This window comes from Arachis ipaensis, chromosome B1 (assembly GCF_059453495.1).
Source record: "Arachis ipaensis isolate K30076 ecotype BB chromosome B1, ASM5945349v1, whole genome shotgun sequence".
Taxonomy (NCBI): Eukaryota; Viridiplantae; Streptophyta; class Magnoliopsida; order Fabales; family Fabaceae; genus Arachis; species Arachis ipaensis.
Window position 1 is genome coordinate 46,383,460 of NC_142436.1, and position 23,662 is coordinate 46,407,121.

Genomic DNA, 23,662 nt, shown 5'->3' on the forward strand with positions numbered 1-23,662 from the left:
ATCAGTAACTTTAGCTGGAAAGAACTTTTCCGAGAATTCTCTTCTCAGTGTATCCAGTTGGATACAATTGCTGCTGGTTGAGTGTAGTACCACTCTCTTGCCTTCCCCTCAAGAGAAAACGGGAAAGCTTTCAGCAAAATTGAAGTTTCATCTGCACCATCACGCCTGACAGTAGAACAGGCTGCTTGAAAATCTCTCAGGTGCTTGATAGGCTCTTGAGCAGGTAAGCCATGAAACTTGGGCATCAAATTGAGCAGTGCGGTCTTTATTTCAAAGTCTGTAGCCACCGCTGGGTGATGCACTTGAAATGGTTGCATTGTAAAATCAGGGGCTCCAGCCTCCTGGATAGTAACTCTCCTAGCTGCTGCCATGTTACCTGCACGTAAAACAACCAAATCAGTAGAACGGGGGCTGGTTTCTTTCTCAAGTGACGTTTCAGATCCGCCCTCGGAGAGGACTAACCGACGCCGAGTTTGCCTTATTCGTGAAATAGTTCTTTCAATCTCAGGATCGAATACTAGCAAGCTTGGGTCAGGAAGCGAACGCATCATCCAACGAAAGAAACAAGCAGCTCATAGTAGTAAAATAAAATAAAATGCAAATAAATAAAATCCAATCAATAACTTTAGCACTTTATTGCAACTTCCCGGTAACGGCGCCAAAAATTGATGGTGGCAGAAATTGGCGAGTTAAGAATGATTATAAAATATGCGTTGCAAGTATAGTTCTCAACCAACTAGAAATCCGCTTATCAATTTAGAAGGGTGTCACAGAAATTAAAATTGAAATACTGGGAGTATGAATCCCAGGTCGTCTCCCAACGAGTTGCAGAAAATTGTGCTATTTTATTAATCAGATGTTTTCAAAAAGGTTTGAGTTGAATGGCAGAAAATTAAATTAGAGAATTTATATAAATTTAAATAAAAGCCTTGACTGGGAGTTGATCAGCTGGAAGCCCTATTCTTGTTGGAGTACTCTCAAGATTAATTGAGAATTGAAGGTTATTATGTTTAGTTGTCCCTCACTAAGTAAGGGAAAGTTAAACATGTTGGAATGCTGTTTCTATCCACAAGTTCCAATCCGCTCTTGGGAGGATTGGTGTTAGTAACTAGAGAGCAATCCAACAATAAACCCAATTACAATCTTTCTCTTGAGCATCCCAACTCAAGGGTTCCTTTCAATTAACTCCCCATCAAGTTAGGGAACTACTCGCTCATTGTAAATGTAAAATTCATAATATAAGAAAGGGAATTAAAGAAAGACATGATAAATAATGATCAAAAGATTAATTAAAAATAAAAGTAATTCTTGTATTAATAAATGCTAAAATAATCCAATAGTAAAATTAAGTAAATTAAGGAACATGGAAGAGTAAGAGACAAGTAAAGAGAACGAACTAGAATGTCGAAGTCTTGATGAGGCAATAACTCTTCTCAATATCCCAATGCAAAAACAATGAAAATAACAAATCCTAAAAACTATGAATGTGTAGAGAGAAAAAAACCTAGAGGAGAGGAAAACTAGATCTAAAAACTAAAACTATGCAGAATGAATGTTGTTTTTGGTTTCTGCATGTTCTCTGTCTCTAGCCTGCTTTTCTGGGCCGAAAACTGGGTCAAAATAAGGCCCGAAATCGCCCCCAGCGATTCTGCAGATTATGCAGATCGCGCATGTCACGCGGACGCGTCATTCAGGCGGACGCGTCATTCGGCGTTTCGCTTTGCCACGCGGGCGCGTCGTCTACGCCTCCGCGTCACTTGTGCAGTTTCCAATTCGCGCGGCCGCATCATCCATGCAGCCGCGTCATTGCGATTTCCTCTCTTCCGCGCGGTCGCGTCATCCATGCGGCCGCGTCGCTTCTCGCTGGTCATCTCCTCAATTTCTTGTGTTCTTTCCATTTTTTGCAAGCTTCCTTTCCAATCTCTAACTCATTCACGCCCTATAAAGCCTGAAACACTTAACACACAGATCACGGCATCGAATGGAATAAAGGAGAAATAAAATACATAATTAAAAGTCTCTAGGAAGCATGTTTTGAATCATGCAATAACTTTAGAAAGGAATTAATAAATGCATGCTTATTTAATGAATAAGTGGGTAAAGATCATGATAAAACCGCATAATTAAACACAATATAAACCATAAAATAGTGGTTTATCAGTGATTATGAGAGTGATGGTGAGGTAAGTTAAAAAAGAGAAAGATTCAAAAGGATTGAAATTCGAAAATTGTTGAAAGATCCGCGCTCTAAATTGTCGAAACTTCTTCCCTTCATCCTATTAATAAAAAATTAGAACAATTACCTGCGAGATAATTACTCGACAATTCCATGTTTATACCACGAAACCAATCACAAAGCAGCATTTGAACTCGAAAGAGTGATTTGGAGATTGCTGAAGCCACCTCTGCCTTCAATCCAGTAAACAAAAAGGGACCTTGCAACAATTCAAAACATTGCAGAAGAAAATTTGAGAAATAAGTAGTTCCCTCACCTTTTCAGCTTCAAATGGGTTAAAAGAAAGATACAAAAAGGACAGAGGTTATAAATAACAATGTATATGTAGGATAGAATTGTAATAACAGAAGAATCACGTGTCTCACCAACAAAGCTTGTGGATGTAGTTTTACTATTTCGCTAGCCATCTTTATAATTATAAATTGATTGTGTTCGGATAATATTTAATTAATTAATTAATATAGATTAAATTTTATTTTAAATAGAATTAATAATTATTTACTTTTTATTTTTAAAAATTATGTTAAAAAGATAGGCTATCAAAATTTATTGTTTTTTTGTTATTATTTAACCATCAATTTAATTTTTTTAATTTAATTTTTTTTAATTTAATAATTTAACAACATACTTTATTCCATACTTTTAAAAATTAATGACTAACTAAAAGCTAAAAACAATAAATTCTAATGATCTTCTAATATTTTTTATATGATAAAATAATAATAAGATGTTAATTATCTATTTTGATTTTTATATTAAAAAATTAATATTTTTTAGTAATTTTATATTTTAATATAATTTTAAATAATATTATTTAAAAAATATTTATTTTTTTAAATTATATTTGACAAAAAAATATTCAAGTATAAATTACATTATCACTAATTTAATTTTAATCAAAATTAATTTTATAAAAATATATTTATATTAACATCTGTTTGTGAAAGTTAATCCAAAATTCCAAATACACACGTCCTTCTCCACATCCAATCCATTTTGGATGTTGCATGAACACACTTAAATTTTTTTTTCCCCTTATATGCCTGACACGTGTACATAAATTGCCTGTAAGGACCTTATTATAAAAATTTTGAGAAATGTCCATAAGCTAACAACTAACAAGCTATGAACTTATTTTTTCCTATATTGGATTATTAAGAGTGAATTCGTCCAAAATATTTAAACTATATGTTATACACTATTTTAGGTCTTTACAAAAACGTCATTGCCTTTTCACAACTAAAATAATATTTTTTTAAAAAAAATCAATGATATTTTATTATTTTATTATTAAAAAAAATATTTTTATTACAAAATATCAATAACATTTTATACTATTATTATTATAACAATATAAAATATTAAATAATTAAATATTTTCGAATTTTATATTAAAATTATCTATATATAAAAATTTTAACCAACAAACTATTGGTCAATATATATATAAGTGATTAATAATTTTTTTTTTTCAAAAGACAAATTTTATTGGTGTAATAAAATAAAAGGCCTATTTTGGGCTTACAGCAACAGAGAAATAGGAATTCCCCAATTAAGTAAAAGTATTAGATGTTATCTCCGCATTAAGACATAGAACGTGAAAAAGGGTAAAGTGAAAAAGAAAGAGTTTTTGGAGAAGGAGTGTCGTTCTTGGAGCTTCATCAATGGAGGTGAGTCACTGCTTCCAAAGTTCCGGATCTTGCAATAACTACTACTTCTTGAGGAGAAATGACTTTGGCTTCAAAAATTCTCAAGTTCCTCATCTTCCAAATCTGCCAGGTTAGTATTGCTGCCAAATGAGTTTCTTTTTGCATCTGCCTACGCTCTTTGAGTTGTTCTTGGAGCCATAACCACCATCTCCATGTTTCTGTTTCTTGGTTTGTCCAGGGAAGGCTTGCTATTTTCCAAGCATTCTCTGATTCCGGACACTGGGTGAGACAGTGGAGAATTGATTCTACTGTAGCATCACAACGATTACAGATTGGGTTCACCATTTGGATTCTAGAGTGCAATCTTTCTTTAACTGATAAGCCTTCATGCATTACTTTCCATAGAAAAATTTTAATTTTGGGCTGGCATTTTAACTTCCAAATTGAACTCCAGACTTCTCTTCTTCTGCATTGTTCCGGCAAAAATTCAACTGGTGCATGGTAGAACTGAAAGGCCAACGTATATCCAGAGGCAACCGAATAGCATTCATTCTTCTCTTTACTCCAGGTAACGATATCTTCTGTTGTTCTGATGCCTGTGTTCATGTTTGCCTGCGCTACTTTTTGTGTGAATGTTGAGGTGATTAGCTCTTGATTCCAATTTTGATCTGGTAGGAGTAGTTCAGAAACCCAAATCGGGTGATTGTGTGAATGGTTGATGATGAGCGGATAATTTATATGCTTTTTGGCATTGTTTTTAGTATGTTTTTAGTAGGATATAGTTACTTTTAGGGATGTTTTCATTAGTTTTTATGTTAAATTTACATTTCTGGACTTTACTATGAGTTTGTGTATTTTTATGTGATTTCAGGTATTTTCTGGCTGAAATTGAGGGACTTGAGCAAAAATCAGATTCAGAGGTTGAAGAAGGACTGCTGATGCTGTTGGATTCTGACCTCCCTGCACTCAAAGTAGATTTTCTGGAGCTACAGAACTTGAAATGGCGCGCTTCCAATTGCGTTAGAAAGTAGACATCTAGGGATTTCCAGTAATGTATAATAGTTCATACTTTGCCCAAGTTTAGATGACGCAATCTGGCGTTCAATGCCAGTTTTCTGCCCAATTCTGGCGTCCAGCGCCAGAAACAAGTTGCAAAGTGGAGTTCAACGCCCAAAATGGCACCAAAACTGGCGTTCAACTCCAGGAATGACCTCTACATGTGCAACACTCAAGCTCAGCCCAAGCACACACCAAGTGGGCCCCGGAAATGGATTTATGCATCAATTACTTACTCTTGTAAACCCTAGTGACTAGTTTATTATAAATAGAACTTTTTATCATTGTATTCACAGTCTTGATTACTCTGGTTCCCCTCTGGGGCCGAGACCAATGAACTTCATCATTACTTATGTATTTTCATACGGTAGAGTTTCTGCACTCCATAGATTAAGGTGTGGAGCTCTGCTGTTCCTCAAAGATTAATGCAAAGTACTACTGTTTTCTATTCAATTCATCTTATTTCGCTTCTAAGATATTCATTCGCACTTCAACCTGAATGTGATGAATGTGACAATCATCATCATTCCCTATGAACGCGTGTCTGACAACCACTTCCGTTCTACATTAGATTGAATGAGTATCTCTTAGATCTCTTAATCGGAATCTTCGTGGTGTAAGCTAGAATGATGGCGGCATTCAAGAGAATCCGGAAAGTCTAAACCTTGTATATGGTATTCTGAGTACGATTCAATGATTGAATGACTGTGACGAGCTTCAAACTCGCGATTGCTGGGTGTAGTGACAGACGCAAAAGGATAGTAAATCCTATTCCAGTATGATCGAGAACCGACAGATGAATAGCCGTGCCGTGACAGGGTGCGTTGACCATGTTCACTGAGAGGATAGGATGTAACCATTGACAAGGGTGATGCCTCCAAACGATTAGCCGTGCCGTGATAGGGCATTTGGATCATTTTCCCGAGAGAAGACCGAAAGTAGCCATTGACAATGGTGATGCATTACATAAAGCCAGCCATGGAAAGGAGTAAGACTGATTGGATGAAGATAGCAGGAAAGCAGAGGTTCAGATAAATGAAAGCATCTCTATTCGCTTATCTGAAATTCTCACCAATGATTTACATAAGTATTTCTATCCCTATTTTATTATTTAATTTCGAAAACTCCATTACTATTTTATATCCGCCTGACTGAGATTTACAAGGTGACCATAGCTTGCTTCATACCAACAATCTCCGTGGGATTCGACCCTTACTCACGTAAGGTATTACTTGGACGACCCAGTGTACTTGCTGGTTAGTTGTGCGAAGTTGTGAACCATGGTATTGGCATCATGTTTTTGGCGCCATTACCAGGGAAAGAAAGAGCGATGAATTCTACATAATCAAAGTGTAATCACAATTTCTGCGCACCAAGTTTTTGGCACCGTTGCCGGGGATTGTTTGAGTTTGGACAACTGACGGTTCATCCTGTTGCTCAGATTAGGTAATTTTCTTTTTTTGTTTTGTTTTCAAAAAAAAAGTTTTCAAAAATCTTTCAAAATTTTCTCCTTTGTTTTCGAAAAAAAAAATTTAAAATAAAAATGTTTTCAAAAATTTTATAATTTTATTCAAAATTTTTAAGAATGAATTCTAGTGTTTCATGAAGCATGTGAAACCTGGCTAGCTGTAAAGCCATGTCTAAATTCATTTGGACTAAGGCTTCCAATTTGTTATCAAGAGCAAGCTAGTTGGTGCTAATCCACCTACTGCTGATCTATGATCTACCTGTTACATGCTAAAGCTTGGCTGGCTATTAAGTCATGCCTGACCCTTGGATTGGAGCTTTAGACTAAAAAGCATAAGATTCCTGGAATTCATATTAAAATTTTGGAATTCTTATTTTTGTTTTTCAAATAATTTTCGAAAAAATACAAAAAAATTAGAAAATCATAAAAATCAAAAATATTTTTTGTGTTCTTGTTTGAGTCTTGAGTCATGTTATAAGTTTGGTGTCAATTGCATGTGCATCTTGCATTTTTTTCGAAAAAACCATGCATTCATAGTGTTCTTCATGATCTTCAAGTTGTTCTTGGTAAGTCTTCTTGTTTGATCTTTGCATTTGAATGTTTTGTGTCTTTTCTTGTTTTTCATATGCATTCTTGAATTCTTAGTGTCTAAGCATTAAAGAATTCTAAGTTTGGTGTCTTGCATGTTTTCTTTGCATAAAAATTTTTTCAAAAATATGTTCTTGATGTTCATCATGATCTTCATAGTGTTCTTGGTGTTCATCTTGACATTCATAGCATTCTTGCATGCATCACATGTTTTGATCTAAAATTCTCATGCATTGCATAATTTTAATGTTTTTCTCTCTCATCATTAAAAATTTAAAAAAATAAAAAAAAATCTTTTCCTCTTTTCTCTCATAATTTCGAAAATTAGATTTGACTTTTTCAAAAATTTTTAAAATCTAGTTGTTTTTATGAGTCAAATCAAATTTTCAATTTGAAAATCTTATCTTTTTCAAAATCTTTTTCAAATTTCTTAGTTATTTTCGAAAATTCCAAAAATATTTTTCAAAAATTCTTTTTCTTATTTTTATATCAAATTTTCGAAAATAACATCACCAATTAATGTTTTGATTCAAAAATTTCAAGTTTGTTACTTGCTTGTTAAGAAAGATTCAAACTTTGAGTTCTAGAATCATATCTTGTGATTTCTTGTGAATCAAGTCATTAATTGTGATTTTAAAAATCAAATCTTTTTCAAAAACTAATTTCAATTATATCTTTTCAAAAATATCTTCTTATCTTATCTTTTTCAAAAACTTGATTTCAAAATATTTTCTCTAACTTCCTAACTCCTTATCTTTTCAAAATTTGTTTCAACTAACTAACTAACTTTTTGTTTATTTCTTATCTTTTTCAAAACTACCTAACTAACTCTCTTTCTCTCTAATTTTCGAAAATATCTTCCCCTTTTTCAAAATTTCTTTTTAATTAACTAATTATTTCAATTTTTAAATCTTAATTTTCGAAAATCACTAACAATTTTCAAAAACTATTTTCGAAAATCACTAACTCTTTTTCAAAAATTATTTTTGAAAATTCTCCTTCTCTCTCATCTCCTTTTATTTATTTATTCATCTACTAACACTTCATCCCACCCAAATTCGAACCCCCTCTTCCATCTGTGTTCGAATTTCTTCTTCTTCTTTTCTTCTACTCACACTGGGACCTCTATACTGTGGTAAAAAGGACCCCTATTATTATTAGTTTTCTGTTCTCTCTTTTTCATATGAGCAGGAGCAAGGACAAGAACATTCTTGTTGAAGCAGATCTAGAATCTGAAAGGACTCTGAAGAGAAAATTAAGAGAAGCTAAATTACAACTATCCAGCAAGCACCTGTCAAGAATTTTTGAACAAAAAGAGGAGATGGCAGCCGAAAATAATAATAATGCAAAGAGGATGCTTGGTGACTTTACTGCACCTAATTCCAATTTACGTGGAAGAAGCATCTCCATTCCTGGCATTGGAGCAAACAATTTTGAGCTGAAACCTCAGCTAGTTTCTCTGATGCAGCAGAACTGCAAGTTTCATGGACTTCCATTTGAAGATCCTTTTCAGTTCTTAACTGAATTCTTGCAGATATGTGATACTGTTAAGACTAATGGAGTAGATCCTGAAGTCTACAGGCTCATGCTTTTCCCTTTTGATGTAAGAGACAAAGCTAGAGTGTGGTTGGACTCTCAACCCAAAGCCAGCCTGAACTCTTGGGAGAAGCTGGTCACGGCTTTCTTAGCCAAGTTCTTTCCTCCTCAAAAGCTGAGCAAGCTTAGAGTGGATGTTCAGACCTTCAAACAAAAAGATGGTGAATCCCTCTATGAAGCTTGGGAAAGATACAAGCAGCTGACCAAAAAGTGTCCTTCTGACATGCTTTCAGAATGGACCATCCTGGATATATTCTATGATGGTTTATCCGAGCTATCAAAGATGTCATTGGATACCTCTGCAGGTGGATTTATTCACCTAAAGAAAATGCCTGCAGAAGCTCAAGAACTCATTGACATGGTTGCTAATAACCAGTTCATGTACACTTCTGAGAGGAATCCTGTGAGTAATGGGACGCCTATGAAGAAGGGAGTTCTTGAAGTTGATACTCTGAATGCCATATTGGCTCAGAACAAAATATTGACTCAGCAAGTCAATATGATTTCTCAGAGTCTGAATGGAATGCAAGCCGCATCCAACAGTACTCAAGAAGCTTCTTATGCAGAAGAAGCTTATGATCCTGAGAACCCTGCAATAGCAGAGGTGAATTACTTAGGTGAACCTTATGGAAACACCTATAACTCATCATGGAGAAATCATCCAAATTTCTCATGGAAGGATCAAAAGCCTCAACAGGGCTTTAATAATGGTGGAAGAAACAGGTTTAACAATAATAAACCTTTACCATCATCCACTCAGCAACAGACAGAGAACTCTGAACAAAATACTTCTAATTTAGCGAACTTAGTCTCTGATCTATCTAAGGCCACTGTAAGTTTCATGAATAAAACAAGGTCTTCCATTAGAAATCTGGAAGCACAAGTGGGCCAGCTGAGTAAAAGGATCACTGAAATCCCTCCTAGTACTCTCCCAAGCAATACAGAAGAGAATCCAAAAGGAGAGTGCAAGGCCATTGACATAAGCACCATGGCCGAACCTGTAAGGGAAGGAGAGGACGTGAATCGCAAGGAGGAAGACCTCCTGGGACGTCCAGTGATCAATAAGGAGTTTTTCTCTGAGGAACCAAAGGAATCTGAGAGTCATCTAGAGACCATAGAGATTCCATTGAACCTCCTTATGCCATTCATGAGCTCTGATGAGTATTCCTCTTCTGAAGAGAATGAGGATGTTACTGAAGAGCAAACTGCCAAGTTTCTTGGTGCAATCATGAAACTGAATGCCAAATTATTTGGCATTGAAACTTGGGAGGATGAACCTCCCTTGTTCACCAATGAACTAAGTGATCTGGATCAACTGACATTGCCTCAGAAGAGACAGGATCCTGAAAAGTTCATAATACCTTGTACCATAGGCACCATGATCTTTAAGGCTCTGTGTGACCTTGATTCAGGGATAAACCTCATGCCCCTCTCTGTAATAGAGAAACTGGGAATCTATGGGATGCAAGCTGCTAAAATCTCATTAGAGATGGCAGACAATTCAAGAAAACAGGCTTATGGACAAGTAGAGGACGTGTTAGTAAAGGTTGAAGGCCTTTACATCCCTGCTGATTTCATAGTCCTGGATACTGGAAAGGAAGAGGATGAATCCATCATCCTAGGAAGACCTTTCCTAGCCACAGCAAGAGCTGTGATTGATGTGGACAGAGGAGAATTAATCCTTCAATTGAATGAGGACAACCTTGTGTTTACAACTCAAGGATCTCTCTCTGCATCCATGGAGAGGAAGCAGAAAAAGCTTCTCTCAAAGCAGAGTCAAACAAAGCCCCCACAGTCAAACTCTAAGTTTGGTGTTGGGAGGCCACAACCAAACTCTAAGTTTGGTGTTGAACTCCCATATCCAAACTCTAAGTTTAGTGTTGGAGAGTCTCAACAATGCTCTGAACATCTGTGAGGCTCCATGAGAGCCCACTGTCAAGCTATTGACATTAAAGAAGCGCTTGTTGGGAGGCAACCCAATTTTTATCTAACTATATTTTTCTTGGTTATATGTCTTTATAGGTTCATGATCATGTGGAGTCACAAAATAAATATAAAAATTGAAAACGGAATCAAAAACAGCAGAAGAAAAATCACACCCTGGAGGAAGCATCTGCCTGGCGTTCAACGCCAGAACAGAGCATGGTTCTGGCGCTGAACGCCCAAAATGGGCAGTATCTGGGCGCTGAACGCCCAAAATGGGCATCATCTGGGCGCTGAACGCCAGAAATGCACCCTGGTGAGGAGTTGGCGCTGAACGCCCAGAACAAGCATGGTTCTGGCGTTCAACGCCAGAAATGGCCAGTAAAGGGCGTTGAACGCCCAAAATGGGCACCAACCTGGCGCTGAACGCCCAGAGTTGTGTGCAAGGGCATTTTACATGCCTAATTTGGTGCAAGGTTGTGAATCCTTGAACATCTCAGGATCTGTGGATCCCACAGGATCATCTCAGGATCTGTGGACCCCACAGGATCATCTCAGGATATGTGGACCTCACAGGATCCCCACCCACCTCACCCTCTCTCTATCCATTCATGGTCATCCCTTCTGTCTTCCTTTCACTACTCACATCCATACACATATCCCTCCATCTCCTCCATATCTTATTCTTCTTCTTCTATTCTTTCTTCTTTTGCTCGAGGGCGAGCAACATTCTAAGTTTGGTGTGGTAAAAGCATAAGCTTTTTGTTTTTCCATTACCATTGATGACACCTAAGACCGGAGAAACCTCTAGAAAAGGGGAAGGGAAGACAAAAGCTTCCACCTCCGAGTCATGGGAGATGGAAAGATTTATCTCAAGGGTCTATAGCTCAGTGGTAGAACATGTGGCTGCAAATCAAGAGATCCCTGAGATACCTCAGGGGATGCACTTCCTTCCACATAAATATTGGGAGCAAATCAACACCTCCCTAAGAGAATTAAAGTTCCAACATGGGACAACTAAGGAGGGAACATCAAGAGCACTCAATCATCCTTCATGAAATAAGAGAAGATCAAAAAGCAATGAGGGAGGAGCAACAAAAACAAGGAAGAGACATAGAAGAGCTCAAAGACATCATTGGTTCCTCAAGAAGGAAACGCCACCATCACTAAGGTGGATTCATTCCTTGTTCTTATTTCTTCTGTTTTTCGTTTTCTATGTTATGTGCTTATCTATGTTTGTGTCTTCATTACATGATCATTAGTAGTTAGTAACTTTGTCTTAAAGTTATGAATGTCCTATGAATCTATCACCTCTCTTAAATGAAAAATGTTTTAATTCAAAAGAATAAGAAGTACATGAGTTTTGAATTTATCCTTGAACTTAGCTTAATTATATTGATGTGGTGACAATGCTCCTTGTTTTCTGAATGTATACCTGAACAGTGCATATGTCTTTTGAAGTTGTTGTTTAAGAATGTTAAATATGTTGGCTCTTGAAAGAATGATGACTAGGAGACATGTTATTTGATAATCTAAAAAATCATAAAAATGATTCTTGAAGCAAGAAAAAACAGCAAAGAACAAAGCTTGCAGAAAAAAAATAGGCGAAAAAAAATAGAAAGAAAAAGCAAGCAGAAAAAGCCAAAAGCTCTTAAAACCAAGAGGCAAGAGCAAAAAGCCAATAACTCTTAAAACCAAAAGGCAAGAGCAAATAAAAAGGATCCCAAGGCTTTGAGCATCAGTGGATAGGAAGGCCTAAAGGAATAAAATCCTGGCCTAAGCGGCTAAACCAAGCTGTCCCTAACCATGTGCTTGTGGCGTGAAGGTGTCAAGTGAAAATTTGAGACTGAGCGGTTAAAGTCAAGGTCCAAAGCAAAAAAAAAAAAGAGTATGCTTAAGAACCCTGGATACCTCTAATTGGGGACTTTAGCAAAGCTGAGTCACAATCTGAAAAGGTTCACCCAATTATGTGTCTGTGGCATTTATGTATCCGGTGGTAATACTGGAAAACAAAGTGCTTAGGGACACGGCCAAGACTCATAAAATAGCTGTGTTCAAGAATCATCATACTGAACTAGGAGAATCAATAACACTATCTGAACTCTGAGTTCCTATAGATGCCAATCATTCTGAACCTCAATGGATAAAGTGAGATGCCAAAACTATTCAAGAGGCAAAAAGCTATAAGTCCCGCTCATTTGATTGGAGCTATGTTTCATTGATAGTTTGGAATTTATAGTATATTCTCTTCTTTTTATCCTATTTGATTTTCAGTTGCTTGGGGACAAGCAACAATTTAAGTTTGGTGTTGTGATGAGCGGATAATTTATAGGCTTTTTGGCATTGTTTTTAGTATGTTTTTAGTAGGATCTAGTTACTTTTAGAGATGTTTTCATTAGTTTTTATGTTAAATTCACATTTCTGGACTTTACTATGAGTTTGTATGTTTTTCTGTGATTTCAGGTATTTTTTGGCTGAAATTGAGGGACTTGAGCAAATATCAGATTCAGAGGTTGAAGAAAGACTGCTGATGCTGTTGGATTCTGACCTCCCTGCACTCAAAGTGGATTTTCTGGAGCTACAGAACTCGAAATGGCGCGCTTCCAATTGCGTTGGAAAGTAGACATCCAGGGCTTTCCAGAAAAGTATAATAGTCCATACTTTGTCCAAGTTTAGATAACGCAAACTGGCGTTCAACGCCAGTTTTCTGTCCAATTCTGGCGTCCAGCGCCAGAAACAAGTTGCAAAGTGGAGTTCAACGCCCAAAATGGCACCAAAACTGGCGTTCAACTCTAGGAAAGACCTCTACATGTGCAACACTAAAGCTCAGCCCAAGCACACACCAAGTGGGCCCCAGAAGTGGATTTATGCATCAATTACTTACTCCTGTAAACCCTAGTGACTAGTTTATTATAAATAGAACTTTTTATCATTATATTCACAGTCTTGGTTACTCCGGTTCTCCTCTGGGGCCGAGACCAATGAACTTCATCATTACTTATGTATTTTCATACGGTAGAGTTTCTGCACTCCATAGATTAAGGTGTGGAGCTCTGCTGTTCCTCAAAGATTAATGCAAAGTACTATTGTTTTCTATTCAATTCATCTTATTTCGCTTCTAAGATATTCATTCGCACTTCAACCTGAATGTGATGAACGTGACAATCATCATCATTCCCTATGAACGCGTGCCTGACAACCACTTTCGTTCTACATTAGATTGAATGAGTATCTCTTAGATCTCTTAATCGGAATCTTCGTGGTGTAAGCTAGAATGATGGCGGCATTCAAGAGAATCCGGAAAGTCTAAACCTTGTCTGTGGTATTCCGAGTAGGATTCAATGATTGAATGACTGTGATGAGCTTCAAACTCGTGATTGCTGGGCATAGTGACAGACGCAAAAGGATAGTAAATCCTATTCCAGTATGATTGAGAACTGACAGATGAATAGCCGTGCCGTGACAGGGTGCGTTGACCATGTTCACTGAGAGGATAGGATGTAACCATTGACAAGGGTGATGCCTCCAAACGATTAGTCGTGCCGTGACAGGGCATTTGGATCATTTTTCCGAGAGAAGACCGAAAGTAGCCATTGACAATGGTGATGCATTACATAAAGCCAGCCATGGAAAGGAGTAAGACTGATTGGATGAAGATAGCAGGAAAGCAGAGGTTCAGAGGAACGAAAGAATCTCTATTCGCTTATCTGAAATTCTCACCAATGATTTACATAAGTATTTCTATCCCTATTTTATTATTTAATTTCGAAAACTCCATTACTATTTTATATCCGCCTGACTGAGATTTACAAGGTGACCATAGCTTGCTTCATACCAACAATCTCCGTGGGATTCGACCCTTACTCACGTAAGGTATTACTTGGACGACCCAGTGCACTTGCTGGTTAGTTGTGCGAAGTTGTGAACCATGGTATTGGCATCATGTTTTTGGCGCCATTACCAGGGAAAGAAAGAGCGATGAATTCTACATAATCAAAGTGTAATCACAATTTCTGCGCACCAGTTGATAATTTGAATTTCATTTGGTTGAATTTGCTTTATCCAGTTGTCCTCTAAGATTTTAACTGAATGTCCCCGTCCAATCTTCCAAAAAATGCCTTTCTCCAAAACTTTTCTACCTTCCAGAACACTTTTCCAGCCCCAAGATGGATTATTACCTATTTCTGCGCGTAGAAAGGTTGAAAATTTAAAATATCTGCTTTGATAGACCTTGTAAATTAGAGAGTGAGGTCGAGAGATCAGCCTCCAGCCCTGTTTTCCTAACATTGCCAAGTTAAAAGCCCTGAGATCCTTAAAATTCAGACCACCTTGGTTCTTTGGTCTACAAGCAATCCGCCAATTAATCCACTGCATCTTCCTCTCTGCGTTCTTTTGGCCCCAGAAAAACTGCATTATTGACTTTTGGATGTCCTCTAATAGTGTCTCGGGGAGTTTAAAGCAGCTCAGTGTGTATAGAGGCACTGCAGTTGCCACTGCTTTTATTAAAACCTCTCTGCCACTAGCTGACAGCAAAGCTCGCTTCCAATGCTGTAGTTTTTGCAAAACCTTGTCTTTGACGAAGTTAAATGTCTCTTTTTTTGATCTATTGACCACTGCTGGAAGGCCTAAATACTTGTTCTGGCAGCCAACATGTGGTATAGACAACAGGGCAGCTAGCTGATCACGGACTGATAGGGGAGTGTTCTTGCTAAAGAAAACAGAAGACTTATCTAAATTTATCACCTGACCACTCACTTCTTCATAGTCTCTAAACAACTTTAGTAAACTTTCGCAATCTTTCATTGTCGCCTTACTGAACAAAATAGAATCATCTGCAAAGAATAAATGACTGACCTTAGGGCATCTGGGGTTCAGTCTCAAACCAGAAAATTCTAGCCTCCGTTCTCCTCTGTAGAGCAGACGGGAAAAACCCTCTGCACAGAACAAAAATAGATAGGGGAAGAGAGGATCACCCTGACGTAATCCTCTACATGGTTTAAAAAAACCATGAGGTTGACCTTCCACAGTAACAGAGTAAGAAACCGTTGTCACACACTCTTTGATCCAGTCCATCCACTTTTTGCAAAATCCCATCTTGCTCATAATCTCCCACACAAAAGTCTACTCAACCCTGTCATAAGCCTTGCTCATATCAAGTTTTAGAGCCAATTCATAGTCTCCATAACTCTTATTCTTCAGAAAATGCATAAACTCATGCGCAATTAAAATATTATCGCTAATCAATCTTCCTCTAATAAAAGCGCTCTGAGTATCACTTATCACCTAATTCATTACATGTTGTAGCCTGTGTACCAAAATCTTAGAAATGATTTTATAGAAAACACTACTAAGGCTGATTGGTCTAATGTGCTTCATAGTGTTAGCATTTCTAATTTTCGGAATAAGGCATATATTTGTATGATTGAAAGCTTTCAACAATTTACCTCCTGAAAAGAAACTCTTGACTGCACTAATTACATCCTTCTGAATTAGCTCCCAATAAAATTGATAAAACTTTCTTGTAAACCCATCATCTCCCGGAGCTGAAAATGAATTAATAGAAAACACTGCTGCTTTAATCTCACTGTCTGTTACTGTTCTAGTGAGCATTCGGTTTGTCCGAGCATCTACCTTCGTAGGAATTTCTTCTAAAACTTCCGTAGGTTCCCTTGGATTGTCAGAAGTAAATAGATTAACAAAATATTCCTGAGCTACAGCCGCAATACCTTGTTGATCAGAGGCCACATTACCACTGTCATCTACGAGTTCTTGGATTTTATTCTTCTGGCACCTTGACTGAAATTTAGAGTGAAAGAACTTTGTATTTTTGTCACCCCAATTTAGCCATTGCACCCGAGATTTTTCCTTCCAAAATCGTTCCTCCTGCTCCAAGTTCTCTGCTAACTCAGCCTCCAATATCCTTATTACTGTGCCATCTGCAGCTGCTCCTTTTTCTTTTTCTTCTTCCAATTTCCCCTGCACTCTTCGGATCTGCTGTTTTGAATTTGAATCTGCTGATTTTTGCCATTCAAATAGTTTATGCCTGCAATGTTTTAGTTTTGTAGCCAATTTGAACATGGGTGAGCCCACTACTTCCAAGTCCCAAGCATGTTTAACAATATTTGATACCTCTTCTTTATCGCACCAACGCTCTTGGAACCTGAATCTTCTTCTTGACCTTCTTTCTTCCTTTTCTGAATTAAGGAGCAAGGGGCAATGATCAGATCCTGTACCATCCAAATGAGACACGAAACCGTTTGGATATTCTGCTCTCCATTCCGTCGACACAAGTGCTCTGTCTAGTCTTTCTTGAATAAAATTGCCTCCGAACTGCCTATTACTCCATGTGAACTTCTTGCCTTCATATCCCATATCCACCAATTCAGCTTTATTAATAAAATCATTGAATTTCTGAATGGATGATGCTGATTTCATCCTCCCTCCCTCCTTCTCATGGTGGGCCTTTATAGCATTGAAGTCTCCTACCACCAATCGATGCTCTCCCGAAGTATCCATAATCTGAAGTAGCTGTCCGAACTACGCTTCTCTAATTGTTTCATCTGTGTGGAGATGCACAGCAAAAACTTCCCATGTCTTTGCATTTTGACTATCCTCCCATGCAAAGTGCACTAGAAAAAATTCAAAAGCTTTGATTTGCACCTTCGTTTCCTCCTTCCAAGCAACCATTAACCCTCCTGCATGTCCAATCGGGTCCAAGCAAAACAAATTCGAGAAACCAACATCCTTAATCACCCTCTCCACATGCGAGGTATTGTTTTTGGTTTTACAGAGAAACAATACCTCGGGGGAATGGGATTTAACAATCCCTTTAATGTTGTGAACTGTAAGAGGTTTCCCCAAACCCCGACAGTTCCACATTGTCATCTTCATGGATCCTTGGGCGCCAATTGTTGGGCGGCACCCTCCCCCTTCTCAGTTTGACTTGTTTCTATCGAACAATGCTTCTTACTTGCTGCCATATCCTCCTTTTCCCTTGTTCTTCTTTTAACCCCTGTTACCTTGTTGCCCATTTTACCTCTCCTTGCTATCTGCTTCCAACTCAACTTGAATTTTCCTTTGATCTCAGGTGAATTGGCCGAAGCACTAAAAGAGAGTATGCCATCTGCGGTATAATTCTGTTCTGAATTTTCTTCTTTATTCTCCATCTGTGCTACTTTTTCACTATTATATTGCTTTTCCTGAACTGGCTGATCAGCAAGGCCCAAAATCCTCCTCTTCTCTTTCTGTGTTCCACTTTCCACCTCATCATCCTCAACTCCTTTTCGCGTGTTAGCCTCATTAACTGAAAGACTTGCAAAGCTTTTAATCAGGTTTAACGGGGTTGGTTTTCTATCTCTTTGGTTTTTCTTCTCTGACTGTTGGTCAGAATGTGGGTTTTGGTTCTCTTTTTGGGAGCTAACCCTCCTTCCAAATTGTTCAGCTCTGACCCAAGGCCCCCATTTCTCTTCCTCAACCTTCCCTGCCGCTGAATCCTCAAAGAATTTGCTGCATCCGCGAGCCTCGTGTCCCAAGAATCCACAATAGTAACAAAAGTTTCCTATTTTTTCATATTTGACTTGCAGTTCAATCACCTTCTTATCTCCCCCTGCAATCTTCATCGATCTTCGCAATGATTTTGTGACATCCAACCCAATCTGCACTTTAACTATTTGCTCCTCTTTTCCTCTTAAAATAAATAAGTCAACATCCATCACTTCCCCCATCACTCTCCCTAGCTTCCTACCTAATTCTTTCGTTTTACAATGTTCCGGTAAACCTCACAACTGGATCCATATAGGCACTTTTAGGAATTCAATTTCCACCATTGAATCTTCTCCTTTCCATCTCTTTAGGTTGAGAATATAATTTTTAAATAGCCAAGGGGCTCCATTCTCAATCCTAATCATCTCAATCTCCTTTTTAAAGAAAAATTGAAACACGTTGCCACCATGATCCAAAACTTTGAAGCCCACCGGCTGTCTCCAGATTGCAAGTAGAGCAGCCTCTAACGTACCAGCACTAAACTTACGATCAGCCATTAATCTCCCAACTAGACTTCTTGTACATTTCTCCAAACCTTCCTTTATATCCTCCTCCCCAAATTGAATAATTTGGTCTTCCTCCAGTACCTCCAATGCTTCTTCTAACCCCTGAAATGCAGCAGATGCTGCCATGATCAAATCGTATGAGACTTACTCACAGAAATTTAATAAGGATTAACCTCAAAACCCTAGCAGAGCACTTTTTGAAAAACCCTAGTAGCAGAGCACTTTTTTAACGATAAGTGATTAATAAATTTAAAATTTTAAAATATAACTATTTTAATTTAATTAATTTGATGTTATTTTATCGCGTCTTAAAATGTTGTAAAACATATATTTTTTACAATTTCTTTTTTGTCGCTAACAAATTAGACCTCAAAATATTAATCCTTTATAAAAAATTTCCACAGATGAATATTCCAAGAAAATTAATGCACATACAAAAATGTTAACAAAACCAAAAAATTATCCATGCAGTCATGCACATCCGAAAACTAAGTCAGGAAAAAAAATAAACGAGTGAGAGAAAAGAATGGGGAGTGTAGCACATTCAAAATGATTAATATGAAATTAGAAAATTCACGCACATCCGAAAGTTATGAACAAAATTAAGGGGAAAAAAACTAGAAACAGTGAGAGAAAAGAAGAGAGTGTGAATTCTTTATTTTGTTTTGAAAGTGAGTTGAATATGATGAGAATTTTGAGTATTATTAGAGAAAATTAGTTGAGAATTTTGAAAAGGATAAGTGAAAGGAGTATCTAATAAATTTAAATGTTTATAATTTTAAATAGATGAGACATTAAATTTAAGTGCATATATTTATTTTACTATAATTTCAATAATTATAAACGGAACAATAATTGAATAGTATTTGTTATTATATAGTAGCATCTAGGGCTGGAAGTGAGTCAAGCCAGCTCATGAGCTAGCTTGAACTCGACTCATTAATAGCTCGATAAGCTGAGCTCGTGAGCTAGTGAGCCAAGTTTGAGCTTGGAATTGAACTCATAAATTAAATGAGCCGAGCTTGAGATTGGATAAGCTCAGCTCATTAGCTCGTGAGCTGACTCGATTATATATATATATATATATATATATATATATATATATATATATATATATATATATATTAATGATCTTAATTATTTAAAATTTTATATTTATTTTTTACACATAATTTTGATGTAGGACATAAATAAAAAATTTATAATTTATTGATAGATAGAAATATATAAAATTGATCTTTTTAAATATTTTTTAAAATATATAAGTTATAATTTATTGATATAGAATTATAGATTACGTATTTATGTTTCTATAATTTGAGCCAGCTCGTGAGTTCGAGCTAGCTCATGAGCTTTCGGTGAGTCGAGCTTGAGCTTAAGAAATATGCTCAATTATTAATGAGTCGAGCCATGAGCCAACCTCAATTTTTGTGAGCCGAGCTTGAGCTTAGTCTAGCTCGGCTCACTTCCAACCCTAGTAGCACTTTAAAAATTTTACAATACTAATAGCATTAATTAATTGCTCGTTTGAGTCTATTGATTCACTTTTTTGCTATCGGCGATAAACAATATTTAAAAGATAATATAAAACGATAATACTATATTGACAAGTATTTTTATTGTTATTAATTTTAATAAAGTTGGCACAAGTTTAACGAATAAAAAAATATACGGATACGTTATTTTATTTTTTTTCACACTTTTAAAATAGTACATCTTTTGATTATATTAAATACAAAAATATCAAATAATTTTAACCTTGATTTTTTTGTAAAATAATCTCTAATAATTTTATTTATTATTATTATTATTAATTACATAATAATATTATACCATAATTTTTTGTATTTTCTAGATAAAAATAATGATAAATTTATTCATTAGATTCTTTTATATATATATATAGTCACTCAATAATAATAATAATAATAATAATAATAATAATAATAATAATAATAATAATAATAATAATAATAATAATAATAATAGAGATTATTTTATAAGAAATTTAAGGTTAAAACTATTTGATATTTTTGTATTTTTTTTGGTGACTGATATTTTTGTATTTAATATAATCAAAAGATGTACTATTTTAAAAAATATGTTTGTATTAAAAAAATATGTATTTAATATAAATTCAAATTAAAATATTTTGTTTTAATACGTATTTTTTAATATAAACATATATAATTTTTTTTACATAGGACATCTTTTGATTATATTAAATACAAAAATATCAAATGATTTTAACTTTGAATTTTTTGTATATCTAATAATTTTATTATTATTATTATTATTATTATTATTATTATTATTGAGTGACTATATATATATATAAGAATTTAATGAATAAATTTATCATTATCTTTGTCTAAAAAATACAAAAAAATATAGTACAATATTATTGTACAATTAATAATAATTATTATTTTATTTTATTTTTATTTTTGGACAGGGGACTATTATGTCTAACACAGAGAAACGTTGGGGATTGATTTGTACATTAGTTTTTCTTGGGGACTAAAATGTCCGTTTTTAAAATCTTTGGGGACTGATCTGGGTAAATACTCTGTCGGAAAATGAACTGGAGACTGATTTGTCTGTCGGAGTAAAATCTTGGGGACTGATCTGTGTATTAATTTTCCTTGGGGACTAAAATGTCTGATTCAAAAATTCTCGGGGATTGATTTGGGTAATTACTTCAAAAATTTTATAAAATTTTTTGCACAAAACACAAACTTATTGATATAGATACAAATTTGTTTACATAGCATATAATTTTGGGTATGTCTAAAACGAGCATAATAATTATGTGCTTATTAGATGTGCCATATTTATATAGACCATTAGATTTGATTAGATAAAAATCAAATGCTAATATGAAAGAAAAGCATTGATGGACTTTAATAAATATAGAATATTCTACCTAGTACATAAATAAATATTTTAAATGGTAATACTTTAATACACAATACTTTAAAGAGTAACAGAATCTTTTATTCTTAAATAATTAAATATAAAACATATAAATACAAAAATATGAATATTCTTTATTTAAAAAGATTAATTATTATACAAAAATTTTTTATGATATTAAAATAAAATTTTAAACTGTAATATAAAAATATAAAATAATTAAAATTTTATTTTATATTACTTGAGAAATAATTAAATTATTATATTCAAAATTTATTAACTAACTAATTTTATTAAATATATTATTATATAATATAATCTTTCATCAAAATATTTTAAAAATATAATTTATTTAAAATATTATATATAATACATAAAAATATTTATTTTTTATTTTTTTTAATTTTTTTTTAAAACAGAATAAATAATATAATTTTAAAAATATGTCTATCATATCACATATTTATTTATATTAGTAAAATCTAAATTAATCAGTTTATGTAATTAAAAATATAAAACATATAAATACAAAAAAATATTTTAAAAATATTATGACATTTACACTAATTTTTCATATATATTTGAAATAAATTATTTTATATTTTATATTAGTTGTCATCGCGGAACGAGCAGATATATATGATTAACAAATTTCTACGTGTTAAAAAATTATTTGAACAATAATCAAGTTATAATAGGGGATGTCTCACAGAATTAGGTTGAATCTAGAATAGTAATTTTATGATAGAATATCAAAAATTTGATATTTGTCAATTTTTTAAAAAAATATTGGCACAAAAAAATTATATAAAAATTCAGAAAAATTAAAAAAATTATTATGTGAGAGAATAAATTAAAAATATAATTATTTATGTATGTTCTTTTATTAGTTTAATTATTTGAGAGAAATAAATTTTTGATAATTTCTCTATTTAATAATATTGACTTAGATAAATGTTGATATCATTTTAAAATTGAATACATCTAATTTTTTTTTTGTATTTATATATTTTATATTTTTAATTATGTAAGTTTGATTAGTTTAGATTTTACTAATATAAGTAAATATATAATGTGATAGGCATGTATTTAAAATTATATTATTTTTATTCTAATTTTTAAAAAAAAATTGAAAAAATAAAAAAGGTGATTATTTTTATGTATTATATATAATATTTTAAATAAATTATATTTTTGAAATATTTTGATGAAAAATTATTTTATATAATAATATCTTTAACAAAATGGTTAATTAATAAATTTTTGAATATAATAATCTAATTATTTGTCAAGTAATATAAATAAAATTTTAATTATTTTATTTTTTTATGTTATAGTTTAAAATTTTATTTTAATATAATTTTTTAATATTATAAAAATTTATTATATAATAATTAATATTATTGAATAGAAAATATTTATATTTTTGTATTTATATATTTTATATTTAATTATTTAAAAATAAAAGATTTTATTGCCATTTAAAGTATTGCGTATTAAAGTATTGCCATTTAAAGTATTTATTTATGTAGTATGATATTCTGTATTTATTAGAGTCCATCAATGCTCTTTTTTCATATTAGCATTTGATTTTTATCTAATTAAATCTAATGGTCTATATAAATGTGGCGCATCCAATAAGCACATAATTGTTGTGCTCGTTTTAGACATACTGTAAATATATTTTATTATTTAGATGAGTCAATGTTCTGATTATATGATTTTAAAATTTTTGTGCTGAACACAAATTCTTGTGCTATGCATTAAGATTTTCGTGTTACACCAAAATTTCGGCATGTTTAACCTGAAATTTAAACATACTTAATTTTAGAGGCAAAATCCATCCATTTAAATGGATAAATGGCCTGATGGGATGAATTTAGTCCATTTTGATAGTAATATTATTTTATTAGTTGAGTGTCAATATTTTGACAATATGGTCTTTTAAAAATTTGTGTTGGATACTAAAACTTTTTTGTGTTGTGCACTAAAATTTATATGTTGTGCATAATTTTTATATTATGCATATTTTGTTAGTTGCGTGTTAATATTTTGAGCATATAGTTCTTAAAAAAATTTTGTGTTATATACTAAATTTTTTGTGTTCTAATTTTTTAAAAGGTTAAGTATAATTTTATTTTTTATTGTTTTGGTCAAAAATCAAAATCTTCCATAAAAAATT

The 23,662-nt window shown here is 33.9% G+C and overlaps 1 non-coding gene across 1 annotated transcript; it reads right to left on the reverse strand.

The window, feature by feature from the left end:
• Positions 1-8,714: 8,714 nt before the first annotated feature.
• On the reverse strand, positions 8,715-8,822 carry LOC148576444 (small nucleolar RNA R71). Its single transcript, XR_015903513.1, has one exon. It is a non-coding gene; the product is annotated as a small nucleolar RNA R71 (small nucleolar RNA).
• Between the last annotated feature and the right edge of the window lie 14,840 nt (positions 8,823-23,662).